Source organism: Cherax quadricarinatus, chromosome 25 (genome assembly GCF_038502225.1).
Source record: "Cherax quadricarinatus isolate ZL_2023a chromosome 25, ASM3850222v1, whole genome shotgun sequence".
In the NCBI taxonomy this organism is placed as follows: Eukaryota; Metazoa; Arthropoda; class Malacostraca; order Decapoda; family Parastacidae; genus Cherax; species Cherax quadricarinatus.
This window is the reverse complement of record NC_091316.1, coordinates 37,906,483-37,921,343: the sequence shown is the minus strand read 5'-3', so window position 1 is coordinate 37,921,343 and position 14,861 is coordinate 37,906,483.

The following is a 14,861-nucleotide window of genomic DNA, read 5'->3' as shown; positions in this document are numbered from 1 at the left end:
GTGTACCATACCTTCAGTTTCCTTTCCAACACTGTGGTTTGGGGGGCCTGTGGGGGTGGGAGACCTGGTGGCATACTGTGGGATTCTATAGCTCGATGTTGGGTGGAGGCTGTGGGTATGGGTTGTAGTGTGTGTTGGGATGGTGTGATAGGTTGTATGGTTCTGAGAGTAGTTGTGTGTGTGCTTGCCCTTGCTGTTCTGTCCTGCTCTGACTGACCTCTGCTGATTCCCTCCTTGTCTCTTTTCCTAGCTCCTTTCGTTTTTTTGTCCTCTCCCTCAGCTGCTGTCGTTCTGATTTTGTTCTGTCTCTGTCTAGGAACACCCTCTTGTACTCTTCCGAGTATTTCAATCGTGGTTTCTCTTGGAGGATCCTGTTCCGCACTGTTTCCGTCCTGAGAATCAGCTTGATTGGTCGGTTTCTCCCCTTCGAGTACCCCCCTATTCTCTGAAAATTTACAATCTCGTCCATCTCTTCACCTATTTCCGTGATGATTTTCTCAATCTCCTTTCCTTCTTCCTGCTTCCTTTCAGTGTGTGTGTGTGTGTGTGTATGTGTGAGTGTGTATGTGTGTATGTATGTGTGTGTATGTGTGTATGTGTGAGTGTGTGTATGTGTGTGTGTGTGTATATGTGTGTGTGTGTGTGTGTGTGTGTGTGTGTGTGTGTGTGTGTGTGTGTGTGTGTGTGTGTGTGTGTGTGTGTGTGTAGCCACAATAGCTTGTGGTGTCAGTCTTGTTAAGACACGTGTGCAGCAAGCTTCTTCAGTCGAGTACAGAAACAGTAGAGATGTGAAGACGATGAAATCAGTCCATTATCCTTGGAGACTTAGTTTTGAGGTGGTCAGTCCCTCAGCCTGGAAAGAATAGATTTTGTGCCATAGTCTGGAACAATGGAGAAAGAATATTCACTGATGTTTTTCTCTGCTTAGCGAGTTTGTACCAACAAGATCCCTAACTGCTGCACATGTGCCTTACTTAACACCCTGTCGGTGCTGTATACTATTTAAACATTCTCTGTGTAAGTCTTCAATACTCTCTTCATAATACTTATTAAGAAGCGAGTACTGAGGTGCTGCAACCAAAGGTTGTAGCACTTAATGTTCTCTCTTTGACTCACGAAATCGTAATGACACGATTGCAAATAAGCCATACCAAGGGTGGGGTTAGAACCCGCTATCAGTGAGTCACAAAACTCCAGACCGACGCGTAAGCCACTGGGCCAGCTGGATACAATAAAGTTCATCTTATTGCAACTAGCTGGCGCAGTGGCTAACGCGTCGGTCTGGAGTTTTGTGACTCTCTCATCGCGGGTTCTAACCCCGCCAGTGGTATGGTTCTCTCTTTCAATGCATTTCATTCGTCATCCATTCCATCAGTGAAGAAAATTTTTTAGTTATCCCTTTCATTTCATTTTTCCCCAATTTACAATTGTGGCTTCTTGTTATCCTTGTTGTATATAGCTACAATCATTTTAATCTTCTTATTCACGTCTTGTTATGACCTAAAGTTTATAATCATGTCGACTTTTTTCTTCTTGTTAGCCAACAATCTCATCTTTTCTGCCTTTCTTCGCAACTCATTTTTTTTTTCAACTCTGGTAATCATTTTTATCTCCTTAAGTATTTTCTATTTTTTTCATGTCTGGGAAACACATGGCATAATTTATGCAATAGATAACTTTCTCATCATTTTATAATTCATGTAAAATAACATATTTTATAAGTCACATGAGGCATATCAATGTTTCACAAATTCATTTACATGATCTGATGACATTTTGTTGAATAATGACTCCTAGATCTCACTATCTGATGCTTTCAATAACTGACTCAATAACGACTCACTAGCCGCGAGTTCAATTCCCTCCCATGACGTGCTTTTTTCATGCTCTAAATATTTTGAATCATAGACAACATTCCTCATGTTGCCTGATCTCGTTCTCTTCCATTTCCATCATCCATCTATCGCTCCATATGCTCAATTTATCCAGATTATCTTGTAAAGATTTGGTCATTCTATTTTTCATCAAAATTTCTGCATCATCTGGAAACAAGTTCATATAAATTTTATTTCTGATAAATTATTTATATATTTTGAAAACAGTGTTGGGGAAAGTGAAGATTCTTGGGGTATCCCACTTGTGACATTTTCCCAAGAAGAATTATTTTCGCATATTCCTCACGAGCAAAAAAATGTTTCATTCGTGGTGTTAAATTACCTTTCATTCTTCCTACATTATTATTTCCAAATTATTCTATTAATGGAGAAATTTATCAAAGTCTTTCTTAAGTCCGAGTGAACACAGTGTGTCCAGCCATTTCTTTCTTGAACAGTTTTCATTGTTCTGTCTTATAGGGATGTGCTAAGGTATCGGTATCGTTATCGGCTATGTGTACGGTATCGGTAAATAAACAGTCGATATTTTAAATAAAATAATAAAATGAAAAAAGACGAGGAATGTACATACATTCACCAAACATTCACTGAGTTACATTTTCCTTCTTTTTTCATCAAAGACTGCAAGAAAAGAGCTCTTCAGATCATTAATTCTCCACGCACCAACACCGCTCCCAACAAAGTTATAATTCTTCCCAACAGCCAGGTTGCACTGAACGTCTCAAAAGTACTTTCACAAGCTAACACCAGAGTCGCCATCGCTTCTAGCACTTCAATAAAGGATCTAACCAGGACAAAATCCAAGCACCACGAACTAGTCAATGCAGGAGTTTACACTATACCCTGTGGAGGCTGTGACAAGATTTACGTAGGTGAAACAGCAAGAAACCTCGACACCCGCCTCAATGAACACATTTACGCATGTAGGAACGATAACTTGAACAACGCCTGTGTACAACACCGAAATTCCACCAATCATCTCATGAAATTCAGAGACGCCCAATTAGTGATCAAAGAAACTAATTTCCGCAGACGCAAGTGCCTCGAATCAGCACTGATCGCTGTTTCAAATACAATTAAACAAAACAACGGCAGCTTCACCATCTCCGAAGTCTTAGCAAGAATCCTGCTGAAAACAGTAAACCCTGCCATCACATAGTCTCTCCTGTTATACTACACAAAGCACATTACAGAGAGTGAACACTGAAACAAGCTGCCTCTTTCCAGTCTATATTTGTCCAACCTATTTTTATGTTACCCAAGTAATAGCTTTTATATCATGTACGAATTAATTACTCTACCATATTGTATTACTTTTGTCACTACCACTACTACTACTACTACTACTACTACTACTACTACTACCACTAGTGAACATCGAAATGGTACCTCACTAGTATTGCACCTCACTCTGAGCCTTTATATACCCTCTGTGTCCATGTATTGGCCAGTGTTCAGTGGTCAGTCGCCAGTGTTCAGTGGTCAGTCGCCAGTGTTCAGTGGTCAGTCGCCAGTGTTCAGTGGTCAGTCGTCACGTGAGGTCACAGACCCTGAGCTGCTTTGGGGATTAGCGTGGACGGTTACAAAGCATGGCTTGCTTCTGCAGTGTTTTAAAAACTGAGTTTGGAGAGTTGAAGGAGGAGGTCTTGCTTCTCCAGGAGGAGATTAGGAGGCTGAAGGTCCACCTCAATGGGCCTGGGAGAGAGTGTGAGGTGGTTGGAGATGTGGGGAATGAGGCTTCTAGCAGTGAGGTGCAGTCTGTCTCTCACTGTGAGGAGGCTGTAGGTGGGGAGGTAGCAACGGGTACCAGCAGTGAGGTGCAGCCCAGCACCTGCTACAAGTGGCGAGTTGTTCACAGTAATGGGAGGCGCATCAGAGTAAGGAAAGTTAAGAGTGAAGATCTGAAGGTAGGAAATCGCTTCTCTGTTCTCCAGGATGAATGTACTTCAGTGGCCAGTGAAGGTAAGGGTACTACTGCCCCTGCTAATGAAGGTAAGCGCATTCTTGTGGTTGGTGACTCTCAGGTAAGATATGTTGACCGTGCTTTTTGTAATAGGAATAAGAAGATGAGAGATAGAGTGTGCTTCCCTGGAGCTGGTGTTGGGGACATTGTCAACAGGCTGGATAATATCATGTCAGGTAATGGGAACAAGCCCATTATCTGTCTCAGTGCTGGTGGAAATGATATTGGGAAGGGTAGGAGAGAAGAGCTGCTAGATAAGTACAGGTCAGCTATAGATTTCATTAAGTCTAAGGGAGGGATCCCAATCATATGTAGCATCTTGCCTAGAAGGGGAGTAGGAAATGAATGGTTGTCTAGGGCAATTGGTGTAAATTGCTGGCTAGACAGATACTGCAAGGAACTTGCAATCCCATTCATTGACAACTGGAACAACTTTTATGGCAAACATGATATGTATGCAAGGGATGGGGTTCATCTCTCTGGGGCTGGGGTGGTAGCACTTGCAGACTCGATTGAGAAGGCCATTGGTGAAATGCCTATGATTTTAAACTGATGGAAGATAGAGGTATGGGTGTGTGTGGGAAACAAGCAGGTTGCAACACTAGGGTTGGAAACAGTAAATGTATAAAAGGCATTCAGCATGAAGTTATAAATAAAGACAATAGAACAGGTCAGAAAACAAAGGGGGACAGCAGAGGGCAGCAAGGGACTAGCTCCCTTAAGGTTTACTATACTAATAGCAGGAGTGTTAGAAATAAGATAGATGAGCTAAGATTAATTGCAAGTGCAGGAAACATAGATATTATTGCTATAACAGAGACCTGGCTCAATCTGAAAGATAGAGAGATGCCATCTGAATGTCACATACAAGGCTATAAATTATTCCACACTGACAGGGTCAACAGGAAAGGTGGTGGAGTAGCGATGTATGTCAGAGACAATTTAAATTGTTGTGTTAGACAAGATATTAAATTAGAAGCGTCAGCCACTGAATCTGTTTGGTTACAGCTTCTCGAGGGCCGAGAAAAACTAATTTTGGGTGTGATTTACAGGGCCCCAAATCTTGATAGGGAGTGCAGTAAACTTCTATGGGACGAAATTCGTAAGGCATCTACATACGAAAATGTTGTGCTAATGGGAGATTTCAACTATAGACAGATTGACTGGAGCAATTTGACAGGAAATTTAGAGTCGGGTGACTTTCTTGATACGATCCAGGATTGTTTTTTAAAACAGTTTGTGACAGAGCCAACTAGGGGAAATAACCTCCTTGACTTGGTTCTTGCCAGTAGGGAAACACTAATTAATAATCTTGAGGTTAATGATGAGCTTGGGGAGAGTGATCACAAATCACTCAGTTTTAACATATCATGGAATTCCCCTAATAATGGCAATCAAGTCTCCGTCCCTGACTTTCGCTTGGCTGATTTCATAGGACTGAAAAATTACTTAGGTGGGCTGAACTGGAATGACCTGACTAGGGGTCAGGTAGGTGGTGATGGTTGCCGATATGATGCTTTCCAGGGCATAGTTCTAGCTGCTCAGTCAAATTATGTTCCAAATAGGGAAATCAGATCAAACAAAAATGATCCTAAATGGATGAACAATAGATTAAAATATCTGATTGGTCAAAAGAGAGGCATATATAGGCAAATCAAAAGAGGAGAGGGGCAATTAAGAAATCGATATATTCAGTTAAAGAGAGAAATAAAAAAGGGAATTAGAAAAGCAAAAAGAGATTATGAGGTTAAAGTTGCAAGAGAATCGAAGACTAACCCAAAAGGATTCTTTCAGGTATACAGAAGTAAGATCAGGGACAAGATAGGCCCACTCAAAAGTTCCTCGGGTCAGCTCACTGACAGTGATAAGGAAATGTGTAGAATTTTTAACACATACTTCCTCTCAGTTTTTACACAGGAGGATACCAGTGATATTCCAGTAATGATAAATTATGTAGAACAGGACGATAATAAACTGTGCACTATTAGGGTCACAAGTGACATGGTCCTTAGGCAAATAGATAAATTAAAACCTAACAAATCCCCAGGCCCTGATGAACTGTATGCAAGGGTTCTAAAGGAATGTAAAGAGGAGCTTAGCACACCTTTGGCTAATCTTTTCAACATATCACTACAAACTGGCATGGTGCCAGATAAGTGGAAAATGGCAAATGTGATACCTATTTTCAAAACAGGTGACAGGTCCTTAGCTTCGAACTATAGACCAATAAGCCTAACCTCCATAGTGGGAAAATTTATGGAATCAATAATTGCCGAGGCAGTTCGTAGCCACCTTGAAAAGCATAAATTAATCAACGAATCTCAGCATGGTTTTACAAAGGGACGTTCCTGCCTTACGAATTTATTAACTTTTTTCACTAAGGTATTTGAGGAGGTAGATCATGGTAACGAATATGATATTGTGTATATGGACTTCAGTAAGGCTTTTGACAGGGTCCCACATCAGAGACTATTGAGGAAAATTAAAGCACATGGAATAGGAGGAGAAATTTTTTCCTGGATAGAGGCATGGTTGACAAAGAGGCAGCAGAGAGTTTGCATAAATGGGGAGAAATCAGAGTGGGGAAGCGTCACGAGCGGTGTTCCACAGGGGTCAGTGTTGGGCCCCCTGCTGTTCACAATCTACATAAACGACATAGATGAGGGCATAAAGAGCGACATCGGCAAGTTTGCCGATGACACCAAAATAGGCCGTCGAATTCATTCTGACGAGGACATTCGAGCACTCCAGGAAGATTTGAATAGACTGATGCAGTGGTCGGAGAAGTGGCAGATGCAGTTTAATATAGACAAATGCAAAGTTCTAAATGTTGGACAGGACAATAACCATGCCACATATAAACTAAATAATGTAGATCTTAATATTACGGATTGCGAAAAAGATTTAGGAGTTCTGGTTAGCAGTAATCTGAAACCAAGACAACAGTGCATAAGTGTTCGCAATAAAGCTAATAGAATCCTTGGCTTCATATCAAGAAGCATAAATAATAGGAGTCCTCAGGTTGTTCTTCAACTCTATACATCCTTGGTTAGGCCTCATTTAGATTATGCTGCACAGTTTTGGTCACCGTATTACAGAATGGATATAAATTCTCTGGAAAATGTACAAAGGAGGATGACAAAGATGATCCCATGTATCAGAAACCTTCCCTATGAGGTTAGACTAAGGGCCCTGAAACTGCACTCTCTAGAAAGACGTAGAATTAGGGGGGATATGATTGAGGTTTATAAGTGGAAGACAGGAATAAATAAAGGGGATGTAAATAGTGTGCTGAAAATATCTAGCCTAGACAGGACTCGCAGCAATGGTTTTAAGTTGGAAAAATTCAGATTCAGGAGGGATATAGGAAAGTACTGGTTTGGTAATAGAGTTGTGGATGAGTGGAACAAACTCCCAAGTACCGTTATAGAGGCCAGAACGTTGTGTAGCTTTAAAAATAGGTTGGATAAATACATGAGTAGATGTGGGTGGGTGTGAGTTAGACCTGATAGCTTGTGCTAACAGGTCGGTTGCCGTGTTCCTCCCTTAAGTCAATGTGACCTGACCTGACTAGGTTGGGTGCATTGGCTTAAGCCGGTAGGGACTTGGACCTGCCTCGCATGGGCCAGTAGGCCTTCTGCAGTGTTCCTTCGTTCTTATGTTCTTATGTTCTTATGTAATGGCTTGATAAAGCTCCTGAAGAGCGAAACGTTGCCACAATAAATGTCACATTAGTTGCACTTGTGTCCTTTTACTTTACAGGTATGAGATTGCAACTATACTGAAATATACGGTAGAGTGTATCTCAGTTTGACTCAGGATATCGTAATGCCACGATTGTAGCAAGCTGGCCCAGTGGTTAGCGCGTCGGTCTGGAGTTTTATGACTCTGATCGCGGGTTCTAACCCCACCCGAGGAAAGGTTTGGTATCTCAGTTCAGTTCTGAAGAAAGCCAGCTCGTGTATTAATCACTAACATGTACAGTGAATACAATGCGTTGTACAAAACTAAGGTTCTGGAGAGTGTCCTAGGAACTGGAAAATGGAAATTGGAAACGAAGAAATAGCTCCTGTCTTTACTTTATCCAGTTTTGTATTACTTTATCCAAATATAAACTCAAGAGATTCTATCAGACTTACTTTCAGAGATTAATTGTTCATTATTTTTAATCACGATTCTAGTAACACCTCCTGTATGTATTACTAAATGTAAAAGGAGAAACTTTCGTTTTTCCTTGCTGGAGCTACCCTGCCTCGGTGGGCTACCCTGCCTCAGTGGGATACCCTGCCTCGGTGGGCTACCCTGCCTCAGTGGGATACGACCGGTGTGTTGAAATACATTGTATGTATATATATATATATATATATATATATATATATATATATATATATATATATATATATATATATATAACCATAGTGGTTCTAAGCAAATAACAGTTCTGGGACCAGCTTTACTCCCAGGAAGTCCGCCAAAATCCACGATGCATTAGTCTACTGCACCAACATGCTTCATAGATGGGGCCCAGTGTGCTCTCTGGGCCCCTGATGATAGTAGGATGGTAGTCTTCGTGGTTAGTACTACCCTTATGATTTTTATTATTATTATTATTATTATTATATACAATGAAAATAATAATAATAATAAAATATAATGAAATAATAATAACAATAATAATAATAATAATATCAACATTTTTCAGCTGTTGTAGTTATAATATATATCAGCATAGTTTATCTTTTATACTTTAACGCTATAACATAATATATTCTCAGTGGCCACTTTTTTAGGTACACGCTTCTAGTACTGGGTTTTGAACTTTCTGATCCCGAGAACAACCTGAATTCTTCTTGGCATGGATTCAATAAAGTTCCTCAAACGTTCCTTACAGTTTCTGATATATGGTAACACGATAGCATCACGTGGTTGCTGCAGATTTCTCGGCTGCACATTGAGATTTGTCAGCTGTAGAGACAGGATAGCTTCATGGATTCGTGTCTACACCAAGTTCTCGTCCTACCATCTGCATGTCGAAGTAAAAATCCCGATTCGTCAGACCAGTTCCAGTTATTCCAATCTTCAACTGTCCTGTTTTGGTGAGCCTATGCCCATTGTAGCCCTAGTTTCCTGATCTTAGCTGAAAGGAGCAGAACCCTGTAGGATCTTCCCTTGCAATAGCCCATCCACTTCAAGGTTCAACGTGTCGCGCATTCAGAGATGCTCTTCTGTATACCACTGTTGCACTGCGTGGTTCAGTTAGTGTCGTCTGTCAGATTGAACCAGTCTGGTCATTCTCGTATGACATCCCCCAGAAGAACTGCCACGTACTGGATGTTTTATGCTCTTTCACACCATTCTATGTAAATTGTAGAGACTGTTTTGCGTGAAACTCCCAGGAGATGAGCAGTTTCTGAGAAACTCAGATCATGTCAGACACCAACAATCATTACACAGTTAAAGTCACGTATTTCGCATTTCTTCCCCACGTAGTTCACACGTACATCAGTTCACACACTCAGTTCACGGAGTACACTACCTTATCACTAGATAGGCACATGGCTTCTGCCGAAAAGAAGAGGCCACGATGCTCCATGAACACGACGGAGGACTCGGATTTGGAAATGTGGGGCGCAATTCTAGCGAAGAAGTTGCGAGACCACTACTCCGTGTCATCAGAGGAAGAGGAAGAGCCAGCTCACATTGTAACAGATCTGGCAGTTCCAACATGGAGCCAGCGAATATGGAAACAGGGGAGGTACACTCCACCCCCCGAGAACCAAGAAGGATGGATAACTGTGGACAACAAGAAGAAGTGCCATCCATCCAAGGATCAGGGAAACCAGCTCGACCGACCTGAAAAATTCAAGGTGAAGTCTTACGGGGACCACAGAACCCACTATGGCGTTGTTTCATACCTGGAATCGTGACACAACCTGAAGTTCAAGATATGGTTCAACTTGAAGGGAGAACCAATACTGACTCCTCTCAACAAGGAAATGTATACCACCTTTAAGAGAGTCATGGAGACAGATCGCTCCTTCACCTTGGAGGAACAGGACTCTCGGCAGAAGATCACCAAGGGTGTAGTGATGCGATACCCGCTCATGATGCCCATTAAGGCGGTAGCAGCTCACCCCAGTGTGATGTCAGCTCAACGTCTCAAGGCAAAGACGGCAGGCAATGCTCCAACCCGACAGGTCCTCATACAGCATGTAGGACCACTACCATCCCAGCTGGACCTCGGTTCTTGGGGCAGGTACGACGTCAGGACCTTCACGGCAGTTCGTTGTTTCAAGTGCCAGCGTTACGGACACCTGGGTGCATTCTGTCCGAACAGAGTAATCTGCGGTGTCTGTAGCCAGCACCACCCTACCGAGGAATGCCTCACCAAACTGAAAAATGCATCGCCACAATGCCCGAACTGCAGGCATAAACACCATGCCTGGAATCCCCAATGCCCCGAGAGGCTTGCCAGAATTTAAGGAGCCTGGAAGACGCCAAAAACTCGGCAGCAGGCTACGACAGATCATCACTCTCAGCAGACGATGGGTGCAGAGAACCCTGCCATACCGCAGACCTCTCATCAGGTCACCCAACTCAATGCCCAGGAATTCCCAACTCTCGAAGCCACAATCAGGTGTCATGGACAGGAACCTCCTGCCCCCTCCCCTTCCTCAACGAAGAAACAAAATGAAGAGGAACAGGAGGCGTCAACAGGGAACATCTCGTCAAAGCGATCAGCAGACGGCACTAAACGAGCTCCCATTGGCCATAACACAACAACGCAGGCACTCTTCACCCGGCACAGCCGCTTTGCAGGCTCCCCTGGCACCTCACCAGCAGATGCCGGCTACCCAATCTGGTATACAGCAACAGACCATGGGGCACACAGTAAAGAAATCCAACCCTCAGCAGTCCCTACAGACCACAACAGCCCAGGTAATATCCACTGCTTCGAACCCAGTGCCAACGCAGGCCCTCACCAGGAAGGATCTCGTAGCACTCATCAAGGCGTTCACGGATATTATTTGCAACACAATCAACTCCACTGAACAACAGAGCATATTCCGGCAGATGGTCATTACGCTCCTGAGAGTGTGCTTACTGGCCGAGAAGGAGACGGTGGACGCCATGAATTTGCAGGTTCTCAGAGCGGGCAGGGCTCAGTCCCCAGCTCAGGAAACAACAGCGATGGAACAACTTTGGTACCAAATCACACCCTCAGGTCCTACAATGGAACATTCAGGGCCTGAGGGGCAAAAAGCACCTCTTGCTGGAGGCAGTAATTCGGGATCGGGTTGACATCGTCTTGCTACAAGAAACTCTGACTGTCCCGATTATCTGCCCAAAACTACCCGGTTTTGCTGGGTATTTTCGGCACATGGATGCGGGCGTTCACTGCAGAGGCACAGCTGTATTCATATCCGATACAATATCTCACGAGGTTATAGCCAACCCTGTGGACTGTGGGGAGGATGTCGAGGTACAGGCCATCCTTGCACACATACCTGGGGGGCCCATTACCATATATAACATCTACAAGAACCCAAGACACACCCTCGACATTGCAGAGCTCCTCGCGCTAGCACGCACTGAGTGTATTATTGTGGGTGGAAATTTCAACGCACATCACCCAATGCTGCACTTTCACTCAGCAACCAATGCTGCTGGTAGACACATAGCAATGCTCCTACACGATATTCCAGAGGTAAAGTTTCTAAACAATGGAGACCCCACACACCTGTTGGGTGACTGCCTCGACCTTACCTTCGGGACAACACAACTCGCAGCAGGAGCCACATGGGAAACTTATCCTCACCTTGTCAGTGACCACTTTGCAGTGATCACCACCTTCAACATCAACAGGCCTCCCACAGTTGTTCTGCCTCCTAGATAGGACTTAAGGAGGGCCAACTGGAAGGTGTTCCAGGATTATCTTCATGACTGGTAGTCCACATACACTCTATCCGAAGACTGTGATACGGCTGAACAGGAGCTAATCACTGTTCTCATCCAGGCAGCAGAGTGCACATTTCCAAAGAAGTCATCAGGGCGCACTCACAAAAGAGACTGGTGGTTCTACAACAACGACGAGGTGCGGGAGCAGAACCACCGCATCAACTCTTTTAGGAAGCTATACAGGCGTAACCCTACGGAAGAGAACAGGAATGCTTTGAGAGCCATTGTGCAGCATGCCCGCAGAGTCTCTCTCAGAGTAAAAACTGAGAAACGGCTGGAGTGGTGCTCAACATTCGGGCATCACACCACCTTATCTGAGATATGGGGCAAGCTCAACACAGCAACTGGCAAAGGCAAGCCGAGGTCACCAGTACACCCGAACCCATCCCAGGAAGCTGAGAAACTAGTGGAGCTTTTCACTTCCAGGGTAGCCTCCACTCAGCTCCCACAGGACATCCGGAATATACAGACGGATCTTCTGCCACAGCGCCAGTTAACAATACAAGGAGCATGTGAGTCGGAAGATGTGACTGATGAAGACCTCACGGACTTGGAACTCCGACGTGCCATTAAGAACACAGGTGACACTGCCCCGGGCATCGATGGTGTTACGTACTCCATGATTGCATGGGCTGGGCAGAGTGGATGGGAGGCCATACTAGACGTCATAAACAAGTCGTGGAGGGCCGGGACACTCCCAGCAGCTTGGAAGAAGGCTACCATTGTACCAATTCCAAAGCCCAAGGACCCAGGCAGTATGAGACCCATATCGCTGACCAGCTGTTTAGCCAAGACTGCTGAGAGGATTGTGTTAAACCGCCTCCTATGGAAATTTGGACCTCCTCATCATCACATATTTGGCTTCACCAAAGGAGTGGGTACAGTAGAGTGCCCACTAAGCCAGATTGCTGATAGTAACAAGAAACCTAGTATCGTCGTCTACCTCGACCTTGAGAAGGCATTTGAGCTAGCCAGTTCCACAGCAATTCTACCAATACTAGCTCGGAAGGGAATCAAAGGACGCCTCCTGGCCTGGATAGAGTCCTACCTTAGGGACAGGCAGGCCTGTGTCAGCTTTCAGGGACACTACTCTTCCTTTAAAACCCTGGAAAACGGCACGCCACAAGGAGGTGTGCTCAGTCCTACCCTGTTTAACGTTCTTATGCAGGAACTTGTGAGCATTCCCTTTCATAGTGGTATGCAGCTCCTCAGCTATGCTGATGATCTTGCACTCGTAGTGAATGGGAAAGGCAATTTGGAGCGACAGGCCCAGAAAGCTTTGGACCTAATTATGCAGTCTTGCAAGGAACTAGGCCTCAAGATCTCGGCCGAGAAATGTCTTGCAATGATGTTCAAGGGACCAGATCCTGTGAATGGATTACGTATTCAGGATATAGAACTTGAGTGGACAAGCTCCTACCTATACTTGGGAATCTACATTGATAAAAAGCTGACCTATCAGAAACGGACCAAGTATGTCAGATCCCGTGCTCTACTCAGACTCTACGCCATGAGAGCCATGACGAGGCACCGCACAGGGGCGAGCAAAGATGTACTTCGCTTATACTATATACAAGCTATACGCTCGTTCACTGACTATGGTGCACTGGCGTTAGCTTATCTCTTCCCGCAGAGCAGGCAAAGGGTGGAGGTCGTACAAAACCAGGCGATAAGAACTATGCTTGGGGCCCCCATCTGGACTAACACAGTATGTCTCAGATCTGAGGCCCGGCTTCCTTCCCTGGGTGACAGAGTAAGATACATAAACGCCTGCAAAGTAGCCACGATTCTGCACCGGCAGCAAGGTACCCCACTAAGGAGACGGATATTGACAACCATGACACAAGATCCAACACTCTTCACGGACTACTCCTGGATTCGTTCGTTTTGTGCTGCTGGGCAGAAGCTGCTGCCTATACAACTACTCCTTGAGAAGAGTTGTGACCTTCTGTTGCTGGGTATCATCCACTACCTCCCTGGCGCCCAGATCCAGCCGATGTTTGCGTCATGCAATTACCCATCGCTAAGCGTCTCTGCAGTCAAGACACCTTCAGCAATCATGCTGAGACAAGCATGGCACTGGCAGAGAGAGGCACATGTGCAGTGTGTTTCACAGATGGTTCTGTCGAGCCTGACAGGAAGAGGGTAGCAGCTTGACTGTACCACAATGGTCACACACAAGGCTGGCGACTCCCTGACCACTGCACGATCCTTCAAGCAGAGCTGGTGGCGATTCAGCAGGCATTGTCACATGCCCTACGACATCGACTCCGACCGGTCATACATGTTAATTCCACCTCTGCAATCAATGTCCTCTCCCATCCTCAACCACAGGACAATGTGATTGAGGGAAAATTTCAATAGAAAAGGGAAAAGTTCAATAGATAGGAGTAGCGAGGGAGTATATAGTAACAATAGTTTCATTGCCAGCTACTTGTTAAGGTAGGGTAAGTCAAGCTCCCGCTATTCCCACCTTTTTTCCCCCACCCTGAAAGTGATAGTTTGACTGCCGGCTGCTTGTTAAGGTAGGGTCAGTCTAGCTCCCGCTATCCCTTCCCCTCCTTCTTCCCCCCCAAAAAAAAAGGTGACGTGTGGGGCTCCAGTCCAAACAGTAATCACTAGACTCACAGCTCCCAGCATTACTGTAAGTAAATGCCTGCCTTGTATTCTAGTGGATTTATTGGTTGAAAGCTTCACTTTTGCTCTAAGTTGACTGTTGTAATAATCACCACATCTTTTAGGTATTGTACTTATCATGGAGAGTGATTTCTTAAGCAGTGGGTAACCTGTCTATCTTTCCAGCTTGGATGACAGAGAGGGTCACCTGCCAATCAACGAGTAGAACTGATGGAGATGGACTAACGTCCTGAGACTTCCCCTTTTTGGATTTAATTACCTGTGCACCTGTATGAAATTGCAGGACGTAACCCCTCATCATTGCAACGGTAAAGAACCTGCTTTCCTGTCATCAGGATAGAATACTCACGGCTATACTGTGAAGAACGAACCGGTGGGTTGTAACCAACACCTGCGACCCCCCCCCA